This window comes from Lepeophtheirus salmonis, chromosome 1 (genome assembly GCF_016086655.4).
Source record: "Lepeophtheirus salmonis chromosome 1, UVic_Lsal_1.4, whole genome shotgun sequence".
In the NCBI taxonomy this organism is placed as follows: domain Eukaryota; kingdom Metazoa; phylum Arthropoda; class Copepoda; order Siphonostomatoida; family Caligidae; genus Lepeophtheirus; species Lepeophtheirus salmonis.
In genome coordinates this window covers 29,466,617-29,479,025 of record NC_052131.2, presented here as the reverse complement: position 1 = coordinate 29,479,025, position 12,409 = coordinate 29,466,617, and the positions used below count along the sequence as shown (strand labels likewise).

The following is a 12,409-nucleotide window of genomic DNA, read 5'->3' as shown; positions in this document are numbered from 1 at the left end:
AAAGTCTTACTTGTTATAGTTATATTTATCATATACAATAATCTGATATTTTTTTTGTAAATATCCAAGCTCTGAATTTGGGATAAGAATAATAAGTGGCGTCTTACTCTAGGCAGGGGACTAAACGAATCCTTGATGCGATAACTCTAATATGAAATCTGGTTTTGAACTGGTAAGTAATTTCAAAATTTCTTGGCCTCCACTTCCAGAAATCCAAACATACGGCGACGTGTTTTTATCCATTAGGTGTCTCACAGGTTAAGTACCCCAAGACATGAAAAAAAAAATTGTAGTTGTTGTATTTATTTAGTAAACGGCACGCAGTTTCATTATTTAAACTACGTGCCGTTTAATAAATAAAAACAACAATTTATTTATTTTTCTTTTATGTCCTGGGGTAGAAAATATCTTTGGGTATCTTAACCCTCTATTGACCCACTATATTAGTATTAGAAATAAAGGCAGGAATTTATAAACTTCTTTTTAGAGAGAAAGATGCTTGCAACACTACGATCTATAAAGGAATTATTATCATTTAAAAAAAGAGAAGACGTACCGATTGTTTTTCCTTTTCTAATCGCAATACTTAGTTTTTTTCTTTAAACTCATCAGTCATCCCGAGATTATTTTTTTTCAAACTCTTACTATTCTTCTTTCATTCTTGATCAGGAAACACGTCATATGAAGTGATATAATTATTATTATATTGAGTAGTTCGGAGTGATTTTACTCATCAAAAACGGGGGGTAACAATTAGGATTTCTTGAGAAATAATCATATATACTATTAACGTAAAATTTAAAGTACCTAATATGATATGTTATACGTTGAGTAATCAAAAACTAATGGATAATCAGCCGTAGCAGTAAATTACTAGTAAATTGAAAAGTTAAAGTATTATAACGTATATTTTTCATATCAAGTTAAAAGTATGGGTAAAATTTAAAAGAAAAAGACTGAAAAAAACGATTAACTTTTACAAAAATATTAATTAGAAATTTTAATAGAAGTTATACATACAAAATCAGACAAATTAATGATCACAAATGATACGACATAGAAGTTATTAATATTAAATATTACAAATTATTAGCGAGAAATGCAAATTATATATATATACAAAATAATATGAGACATTTATAAACCGAAATAATCATAATAATTATTTATAGAAATTAAATCTGTATTCATTCTATCATACTTTAAATACACTAAAAATACTTATAATTTTCTTAAATAAATTGCACATCTACTTCTTTAAATCCATGGAGAATACCCATGTATTTACAGGAATAAACGGATGTTAGACAAACACTTTGCACAGCATTTGAGACCATTCAGGCAGATATTCTTCGTTATTCGTAAATCCAGATAAAACTTAACCTACAACTGCATAGTTCAGGACCTGTATTTTTGATGAGACGAAAATACGGAAATTTTTCAGATATGTTCTCAAAGAGATGGGACCAAAGCCAGGTAGAGATAATCCGAGATAGATACTTCTAACTTAATCATCTATCTCAAAAGACCAGACTCAACGATGAAAAACGATACGATAGAGAAGTTATTAATATAAAATCAGTTCCTTTAAAAAGGAGAGTATGATCATCATGTGCGCTATCTAAAGAGAAAAATATGAATTAATTACGTAAAACCCTACACTTATATAAATGAATAATGTAAAACTGAATCAAGTACTGAATTAGTCACAAAATTAAATATATTCATAGAATACAATATACAAATAAACAAAGGATTTACAAATTAATAAACAATTTGCCTCATTTTTAAGCTTTGCTCACATTACTTCCCACTAAGACATTGGAGGTACCTTCAAAATTTATATTTTGCTCTCTTAAAAGTGTAGCTTACAATTACAATGTTTTATTACAATTTCACCCCATGCCTCAGAAAAATTTGTCCAGATTGATGAAGTTATCTCATGAATAGCAATCCAGCTTTTCTAATGTACTGGTTCTGGTTTTATAGCTTTAATTTACATTCTCTGGATAGTTGGAGTAGCCCAAAGAAGAAATTACTCCTTCCAACAAGACAGTTCACCGGCACACAAGGCCAAAAAAATGCAAGATTTCTTGGCCGCCTAATGTCCTCACTTTTGGAAAATATTTTGCATTTTTGCTCATAATGGTGAATCCAAGTTTCATATAGAGTAATTAATCAATGCCAAAACTTGGATTTATTGCCCTAAAATGTACCAACAGAGAGATGCTCGCTTTGTCCATTTTCACAAGTTGCTCAACTCTTTCATAATGGTGGCCTTAGGGAGTCCATGTTCGGGTGAGATGCCCCTTTAGTCTCCCTCTCCAGCCATGTTGTCGGCGCAGAACTTCTGGCATTTGACCGATGTGTGTCAGGGTGCACCATCCTGGGTCCAAACATAGCTGTCCTTTGGGTAGGTGGCCTTAAGCCATAGCAGTATGGCGAACCTCAGCACCTTGTAGTAGGCCTCCTCAACGATTTTCTCCCCAGCCTTAAAAAAGATGGGAGGCATCTTCTTGCTGTCGGAGGCCACGAACTCCAGGACGATTGTTTGGGCCGAATGTTTTGTACGGAACACCCCCTTGACCTTTTCTAGTGATCCCCCAAGCCAAAAGTCGTTCCGACGGTTGTAGACCTGGTCCACGGTGAAAATCTTCTTGTCTCGTCAACAGGTGGCGTGGGATCCTTGTGTAAGAGGAAACCCCTAAGTCCTCCTTCACAGCCCTCCTGATTGTCCCCTCGTCCACGTCAAACTCGTTAGAGAGGCGATTCATGGAGTTTGTGTGGTCATCCTTGATCTTCTTCTTCAGGTCCCTCAGAAACTCAGAATCCTTTTTTCGAGTTGTGTCCCCCACTTCCTTCTTTCCTTGAGAGGTATCTTGGCCACTTTCAAAATGAGGTTCCTGGAGCACTTCACAATGTCCATAACCTCTGTCACCTCAATTTTGGCATCCCGAAGGTCTAAAATCCTCTACCTTTTTGCTTCTTGCTCACTCATGATGAAAGATTTGAGAAATGTTTATTTTTGTTTACTTATGCAGGAAGCACAGGAGATTTGGAATGTGAAGGGGAAAATCACAAAGCCTCTCCATTTTTGTTACATAATTAGCATTTATTAACGTACCACGTTTTCTTTCAAGCCCTGTACTTATTTTATTATGTATTATTTAAACAATCTGCAGAAAAGGTAGGTGAGAATGATTACTTGAGAGGCAAAATTTAACACTACGACAATCTATTAAATAACGAACAAAAAATAAGAAGGAGCACACGCACAACCGTATTTTTATTTCTGATCCTTAAATGTAACTTTTTCATAACAAACAATTCAATTCTAATTATAACTTATTACTTCGTTTATTTGTCATACATAATATATTAGGAATTAGCAATGACGTATCAAGTAGAATAAAGGAATTGACAGCTGACGACAAAATACAAATGGTATTTTTGTGTTAGCAAGGTAACACTGTAAATATGATTTGACAATAATAGTAAAAGAGATCATATCTGCATTTTAAGCTAAAGTTTTGTTATTATTAGTTTTTACCTGTCGGCTTACCGTTGGGCAGTCAAGTTTTTTCTTGCCGCCCTTTAAGTTTAAAGATGACTGTTGACACAACTACTGTCCTCTCCAGTTGTAAAATTTAAGTACCATTGATTCTCTGATGACATATCTAATGGACACTTGAATCATAATGTACCTTAAAAACTTCTCTGAGATCGTTTGGACCATTCCTATTTTATGTAATCGAAATATATAATCATATAAAATGTAAAATTAGTACACACACAAAATGATGATATAACTTTCAAGTAGTCTCATATTACATTATATTTTTTACTCATTTCTCCTTTAAATTACGCCTGTCTAGACTATCAAAATTAAACAATCATTATAACATGACATGCTTAAAATTCCTCATCATTTTTTTAAATATAATGTAACAGTCTCAGTATTATAAAAAGAATTTTACTTACGAACATCAACTTTTTATGATTCCATACGGAACTCTAATGATTCAAATTAATTTTCATCTTCGAGTGATGAGCTGAATGATTCATGTTCTGAATACGAAGTAAATAATGATGAAAGTGAACATCTATTTTCTGATTAAAGTGATGCAGATATTGACAAAACATTAGATAAAACAGTGGAAGAAACCAGAAAATATGGAAATGACCAAAATGTTACATAGAGTAAAGTAGTGAGCTCCAGTCGCCCTTTTTTGTTCATTGGGACCGAAAATTTATCTATTGATTTGGAAAAATATAACAATAATATTGAACTATATAATATACTCAATCTGATAGTGATAAGATAGTTGATATCATAGTGACAAAAACAAAATGATATAAATGAAAGTACATCATAAACATTACTTTGGGTAGAAGTTCAAGAATGAATACTCGGAAGCCAACTCACCGTGTAGAAATAAAAAAAGTTTGTAGTTATCGTTATGTCTATGGGAATGATCAGTATACCTGAAATTCAATAATATTGGTAAAAAAATAAGCAGGACCAATATGATTTCATTTCATCCAGCATGACGCGCGACAGATTCCAACTCCTATTGAAATTTCTACACTTCTCGAATGATGCATTGAAAGTAACTGGAGATAGATTTTTCAAAGTGAAGCCTTCGCCAGATGATTTGCTTACAAATTATAAGAAAATATACTCCGGGATCAAGTGTTGTCATTGATGAGTCTCAACCAAACCAAAGTTATGGAATGTCAACTAATCTCCTTGCATGCGGCCGTACGCATGCGGTTATGGTGATAACTTTTATTCCTCCATGGCATTAGTTCATCACCTTCTAGTAAATAAAAACTAATTCTGTGGAACCCTGAGAAAGGATAGGAAATGCATTCCTAAGGAAGTCACGAAGGCGAATGTCAAGAAGGGAACAATGTTGTTAAAACAGAACAGAAAAGGAGTAAAAGTCTGCCATTCGAAAGATAAACAAAACGTTATCATGATTTCTTCATTCCTGAATATTCAGGTAATTTGATGATTAAAGGCAAGAGAAATCAATAGGGTGATATTATAAAGAAGCCAGTGGAGATAATAGATTATAATATTACAAAAAAAGGGAGTGGACATGTTAGATCAAAGGGCATCATATCAAACTACTCTTAGAAAAACAAAAAATGGGATCGTAAGCTTGCATTTGAATGTTTGTGTGGGACAACCATTGTCAATGCCAGGGTCTATCCAATGAACTCATCACTAAGAAAATGAAAATCTGTTTATACAAAGATAACGTGTTGAAGAATCTCATGTAAGGAAATGATCTCTGAAAAAGAATGAACGAACAAAGCTAGAAGTTCTTCAAAAATTTAACACCTTCTATTTTGCCTGTGATGGTCATCCTTTATTTTGCATCCCGTGTTTCAATTTGAAGCATAATCAATTAATTCAAAATTTGTTATTTTTTATTCGATATGGACGAAAAAATATTTAAATTATGGTTATATACTTAGAAATTTGATCTATTATAGTGAAGGTCTCGGAAATATTATTTTATTGTTATATTCAAAATGTGTATTTAATTTTTTATCATTTTCCAAGGAAATAATTAAAGATTGTTTCCTATTCATGGAATTTTGAGATATAATTATATTGATTATTTTCATTCACATGTATACTCAATATTTTTTGAAATGTAATGGTCAAAAAATTAAAATTTCTCCGTTAGTACTATCTCTTTTTAAGTTACATAATTTTTTTTTAAATGACCCACCGTTAATTCATCCACACTGTATTTGATACCCGCTGACCCACTGGTGTGTCACCTTGCACGCAATGACTTAAAAAAAAACAATTTTGTTAGGAGCCAAACTTGACTGACCTTGGTAATAAATCAATCATCTTTGATTTTTTTTTAATGATGTTTAAAAACGCATGGTCGACCATAACTTTTGAAGAAATTGAGATACATCATTCAAAACAATATTCCTTTTTAAGGGAAAATATTTTAGACGAAGGTTGATGCCTTGTCTCTATCTACGAATATAAAAAATAACTGTTGTGTTATTTGCATGGAAGTTTGATATCCTTTAACAATATAGCATCATTTTTCTACGATATTTATTTTTTATCTGTTCTCTTACTTCATTCAAAGTTTCCTTTATGATCAATTGCCCAACTTGCAAGAAAGGTCTGAAGGTTTTTTTTTTAACTAAAATATTTATTTGTTCATTATAAAAGTTAGGCCATATGTACAGGGCAGGGCAGCAAAACGTGGACTCGATAAATTGATTAATAAAAACATCAATAATTTTATATTTTCAATAATAGAGAAAAAAATTATGTTAACAAAACATGTTTTTTCACTTATAGTGGCCAAATTCATTATCAATTACAGCCTTTACACATTGCCAGAAGGCAATGAAGGAGTTGATGACAAACTCATCTGACAATTTGTCCCATGCAGCCACTATGAAGGACTTCAGTATGTCCAAATTTGTGTGTGAGGTCCGATTGGTTTCGCTCTCCAAATTGACCTATTTAGAAAAGTCCGGTTGATTCAAATCTGGTGAGGAAGGGGGCCATATCTCTTTGGCAAAAAATTGTGGCACTTGGTGGACGTGGGAGAGGGGCGCCGTCCTGAATCAGCACGTTGTTACCCTCCGGGTAGTTAGTCTTCATCCATGGCAATATGGTGTACCTAAGCACCTTATAGTAGACCTCTGGGTGATTTTCTGTCCAGCCTTGAAAAATAGCCGAGGCATCTTCTTTCCATCAGAGACCGCTAAGGACTATTGTTAGGGCCGTATATTTGTTATGGTAAACCTCTTGGACCTCTTCTTTTGTTTCTACGAGCCAGCAATCGTTCCAGTGGTTGTGAAATTGATCAACTGTGAAAATCTTCTTGTCCGAGCAAATTTTCTCAATTTGCCTTGATCCATGTAAGGATTTCCTTGTACCTCTCGAGCCTTCTGTCTTTCTGTCAGAAGGAGATGTGGGATCCTTGTGAAACAAACTATGGTCCTATGAGCCACAGATAAGTCGTTGGCGAGGCAATTCATCGACTGAGTAGGATCTTCCAATAAATTTTTCCACAAACTTATCAATAACTTTGTGTCCCACTTAAAATTATGCTCTCCAATTTCCTGTCATCTTGGAGAGTGTTTTTTTTTTTTTTTTTTTTTTTTTTTTTTTCATCTTGCCCAACTTAAAACCAGTCTCATAGAACACTTAACAATGTTCATAATCTTCATCATATCAACTTCAGCATCTAGGAGATCTGAGGGGCGCTACCTTTTTTCTTGTTGCTCGCTCATGATGATGAAATGACTAAATAATTAGTAAAGTTTGTTAATGTAAAGAGGATCGTGGAAACAGAATATAAAAAAATGATCACTAAACCTTTCCATAGTAATGAGAAAATAAATAATAATTAACAGTCGAGGTTTTACTATCCTACCTATACATTGATTCATTTTGTTCATTGAAACCTATAAAAGACTTTTTACCCTTTATAACTTTGGATATAAAGATTAGAAGGTTCAAATGCATAATGATTCATAAAAAATAATGATAATAGTAAAAAATAAAGAATAACTGCCTTTGTTATATCTTCATTATCGCCTATTGTACATACTTAAATTCCTTAGCCTTCACAAGAATTTATTCATTATGAAGAATAAACATACATGGTCATGTACTGAGTGATCCATTAAAATCTGTATATTTTGAATTTTGAACTTCAACAAGATATAATTTCAACAAAAATAATGCCATAAACAGATGTGTGTCTGAGCTCTCTTAATCATTAATGTAGCCCCTTCAAGACAATGATAGTTTCCAGGCGGCAGCAGAAGGTCTGTCATCCGCTGCAGATAAAGTTCTCTGTCAGGCTCCCCAGTGCTCACTAACAGTGGCCTTGAGGGCCTCGGCGTTTGGATGACGAACATTGCAGTCCTTCCCCTCGACATGCATACAAAAGGTATAGTCAAGGGGGTTGGTGTTAGGCTGTAGGGGCAAAAGTGTCAAATAGGAGTTTAAAAGAACTTAAAAGACACATTCATTAGAGTCTTGCAACGGAGGAGATGGGTTTCTTTCATTGCTGGTGTCAAAAATGTCCTCTCCAACCTCACAAGGCTATTTCAAACCACTTTTTTTAAAGCTATCCGGAAATTATAGAGAGTTCTCCCTCTCCAACGTTTCAGACTTGTTGACAGCTTAGACAGTAGTCCTGGAAACACCCAACTGCTTGGAGTGCGTGAGTGGAAATTCGTTGATTACGTTCAAATATCATTTTCTCGATTTGGTACTAAGCTAGAGGGCTCAAGTTTTCAATGTTTTGTAATTCATTGTTTATGCTTTAATAAATCGAAATCTGAATTAATTTTAATCGATCAACTTTGATTAATTTTTGAATTATTAAGTGTTCAGGTTTCAATGGACCACCCGGTACAAGCAACAAAAGTTCACGACTTGACTTTTGGAAATAAACAAAGGTACAGTGCATATCCCTTTCAGTTATTCATCATGAGTTGACTTCAGTAACACAGTATTTTGTTGTCAAATTATTATTTTACTATTATCAGTACTCTAAATGTTGATTGGGCGAATTCGTATCCGCTCTTGTGAAGCATAGAACAAGAATCAACATTTATTGAATAATAATTTATTTTATAGTTGGGAAAAATTGGTCGATTACCAAATGATTTTCGTCTTTTTCTATTACATTTCCTTAGAAAGGTTAGGAGATAATATGAACTAAAAAAGATTATTAAATAGGATTTTTACTGATAATTGATATAAATCAAGTATCTTCGTTTACAATTCCTGTCATTTCATACTCAGTGATTAATTCTAATATTTAATGTTATTAAAATTATTAATATAATTTGTAGTATCAGTAATCATTATTATATAGATAACAATTAACGGTTAGTAACTAGAAAAATGCAACAAGCTAGATAGCATTTTTCATTTCCCTTATAACAGTCTAGGTCGGGAGTGGGTAAAATAACTCAACGTGGTTATGAAAAGTCACCTCTTTATTCATAAATTCTTCCTCACGTATTCTTAGAAAAATGTCAAAGATAGGGGAAAGTCCCTATATCATTATAACATGTATTTAGAGTCTTTGGTGTCGAGTCTCAAGTCTTTGCTCCCAAATCCAAGCTCTTTATTATTTTATCGAGTTAATTTACTTTTATTAGTCAATTCCATTTTAACATTCAAATCCATCTTAATCTGAGTGAAATAAGAATTTTTATTCGTGAATAAATTTGTTGTATGCCCCAAGATGAATGACTAAAGAAACGATCCAATCTATAATAGAGAGGGGTCAGTATACAGGGTACACGGAAAGTTTAGTTCAATGTTTATGAATTTCTCTGATCAGGAGTTGAATAATATTGACAATAGCTAAGGCAAATAAATTTCATTACCAATTCCCAAAACACTGGCGACCCTAAAAGTAAACCGGACTTTTATCACGAACAATAAGTCACAAATCAAAATGTCAAACTCATTACATATTAGTAGTTGAAACATTCGCTAATATTTTAGATTTTTCCATAATTATTTATTGTCTTTTATAACAATTTGACTTAATAGTTATCAGCAATGAAGAAAAATAAAGTACAAGACAAGTAATGAGTTACTCATTTTTGCAATAATGTGCAAAATCCTTTTACAGCTTTACATCATTTGTCTAAAAATACATACTGTTTTAATGATCTAAAAACATCCATTACATATACATATTTACTTATGAGTCTTTGTGACAAATATTTTTCAATTATCTGCTTTCTAAATCAATACACAGATGGCACCTTTTACTAACATAATTTTAATGTTCATTCAGACAAAAAAAATTTTTAAAGTAAGGGGGAATATTGTCACTGATGAAAATCCGGTTGAATTTTTTATCTGGGTCATTTTTTTGGAATTGGTAGTTTGAAGAATGAATTCTCTTTTCATAAGCAGATGTCATTATTATTTAATTTCAAAGTATGTGATTTGCTTTGGTAAGCCATCTAGCCTCGTGCAAGGTTCCTGGTGATTTAAGAGGTAAGTAGGAACCTGGAGGAATTTTTCCAGACTAAATTGTCAATACAATGTCGTAAAGGTAGCGTTGATCATTGCTTAAATCTGCCAAAATATCTTCTTTAATTTTTTAACTTTTCCTACAACAGCCCTGATATTGACGACTGTCATTTTTTGTAAATCTTCATTTACTGATTTTGTAATTGAGCCACTATAAATACTTGGTCCTTGCTGGCCACCATCAATTTGTTTGAATGCCTCCTTCTATGTCAATTTATTCATTTGAAGTGGGCACACCAGCCATTGAAGGGGTCCTTGGAGGGAAAGTTCAAGCCTCCATACAATGCCAGACCAAACTCCTGCATTCATGTTGCAACCATCACATATGGTAGCAACTATAGATTCTAAGCTTACATGATCTTCTAGAACTGATAGTATTTCTCTAGCTTGATCCTCTGCTTTCCCACTTCTTGGTGAAACATGGTCAATTTTGGTGTTCTTAAATGGGGTGGGGGGAATACCAACATTAATTTGTTTGTATAATTTTAAAAATTTCAAAAAAAGAATAAGAAAGGTTTATTCTTGTTAATGTAAATTTTAATTTTAAACCATGAATGTTACAATTCCCCACCCTTATATGTTTTATAATAACAAAAATTTTAACACTTTTATGTTAGAGTACCTTATAAATTACTATATGCTCCTCTTTTTCTGTGCAAAATACATTTTTTGGTAGGAAGCTGCCATTGCTTCCCTCTTGATGTTCAACCCTTTTAACCATTTTGGTAAGGTCGACCTTGCCATCAAAACCGATGCATTTGATTATCATTGATTCTTCTTTAGAAGATTTTGCATGAAATTTTCTGAACTTCTGTCTTCCCCTTTTAACTTTTTACCTATCTAGTATAGCAGCTACTGCTGTATCTGACAACCGAAATCTGTCCTCCATTATTGCAAGATTATGGTAATTCTCCTTATTATGGTCAGATTTTTTGAATTGCCTCCCAGATTCTTCTTCAATGTCCAAGTTCTCGTCAGCATTTTCAGGCATAGGGAAATCTTCCACATCTTAAAAATTTGTGAAGGACTGATTATAAGAATTTTGGTCCATTAACCGTTTCTCGTCGTTATTTTCACGCTCAATTTGACATTCTCTCCTGCTGGCAGTATCCAAATTCTTTCTAATTTATTTGTCATTCTAACACAATTAATAGATCCTAACATCCCCAACCTGTTTTTTTGATCAATATATGCCTACCACTCTTGGGGATATTTTCTTTGGCATTTGCATTTATCTCTTGGAATTTTATTATCATAACATTGACATGAAACGATACCAAACATTTCCTCACATTAATTAACGAACTTTTTGACGAAAGGATTATCAGTTTTCAACCCATTTTTAGAAATGCTGTCAAATTTTTACTGGGCTGACCAGAAAGGAAATGCAGAGTTAAACTTCTTGTAGCCATTGTTGTTTCTGTTTGAATACTACTTCGTGAAAAATAACTTGCATCGCATTTATAATTAAGTACTCTTGAACAATGGTTCGATTTGAAATTGTTGTATAAAATAAACATGTTAATAAGTCTATTTTTCAAAACACAAAGAGGTCATAATAAAGAATACTAAATTTGGGTTTCTTTATTCCAAATATACAAAGTAAATTTACTTTGCAAACATTTAGCATTGATGCTATCTACATTATTATATACTAACTTATATAGAATTAAAAAAAAAGATTTGGGCAGAATTTTGTCCTTTTCATAAGTAATTTTTATTGTTTTCGTCTATTTTTGTACTAAATTCGGGGGCAGCAACGTTTATCTCACTGTAAAAGTAAGGGATTTAACTTTGACAAAAAATTATATATCATACAATATCATTTTTTAAAGCACATGAAGCTTTTTTAAAAATAAGAAAAAAAAAAAATTTCATACTTTTTTTATACTTCATACAGAAAAACCTTTCCGAAAAAAAAGGGGGGGGGGTAAATTTTTTATCCGGTATTTTTTTTGTAAAACGGATTTTTATTTGCTTTTCAGAACATTTGAGGGTCCAAATGCGTGATAGCTCAATTTCGGGTTTCCGTGATAACCCCTAGTGAATACTCTAGATGCCACTTTTAAAAATGACGTTACTATGTCTTTTTCCCCGTGACGCATGTCATTTTGTCTTCCCTTTGCTTATTGACCTCCGCCAATTTATTTACATGAGATTATTTGGTTCTAAGATTTCTACTTTAGCTCCAATATTGATTTGAATTTAATTTGATTCAGAAGGAATCAATAAGAAGCGGTTAAATAATAAAAACTATGATATTTATATAATAACCTCCACAACGAAGCTGAATAGAGGTTATATATTTGCCCATGCTTGTTTGTTATTCCCCAGGAT

At 32.8% G+C, this 12,409-nt stretch overlaps 1 long non-coding RNA gene across 1 annotated transcript; it reads right to left on the bottom strand.

Annotated features, from left to right (window-relative positions):
* Positions 1 to 877: 877 nt before the first annotated feature.
* LOC139906223 (uncharacterized) lies at positions 878 to 6,683 on the bottom strand. The gene is made up of 2 exons (XR_011781586.1): positions 2,579 to 6,683; positions 878 to 2,515 (listed from the first exon to the last, which is right to left on the bottom strand). It is a non-coding gene; the product is annotated as an uncharacterized lncRNA (long non-coding RNA).
* Positions 6,684 to 12,409: the final 5,726 nt, after the last annotated feature.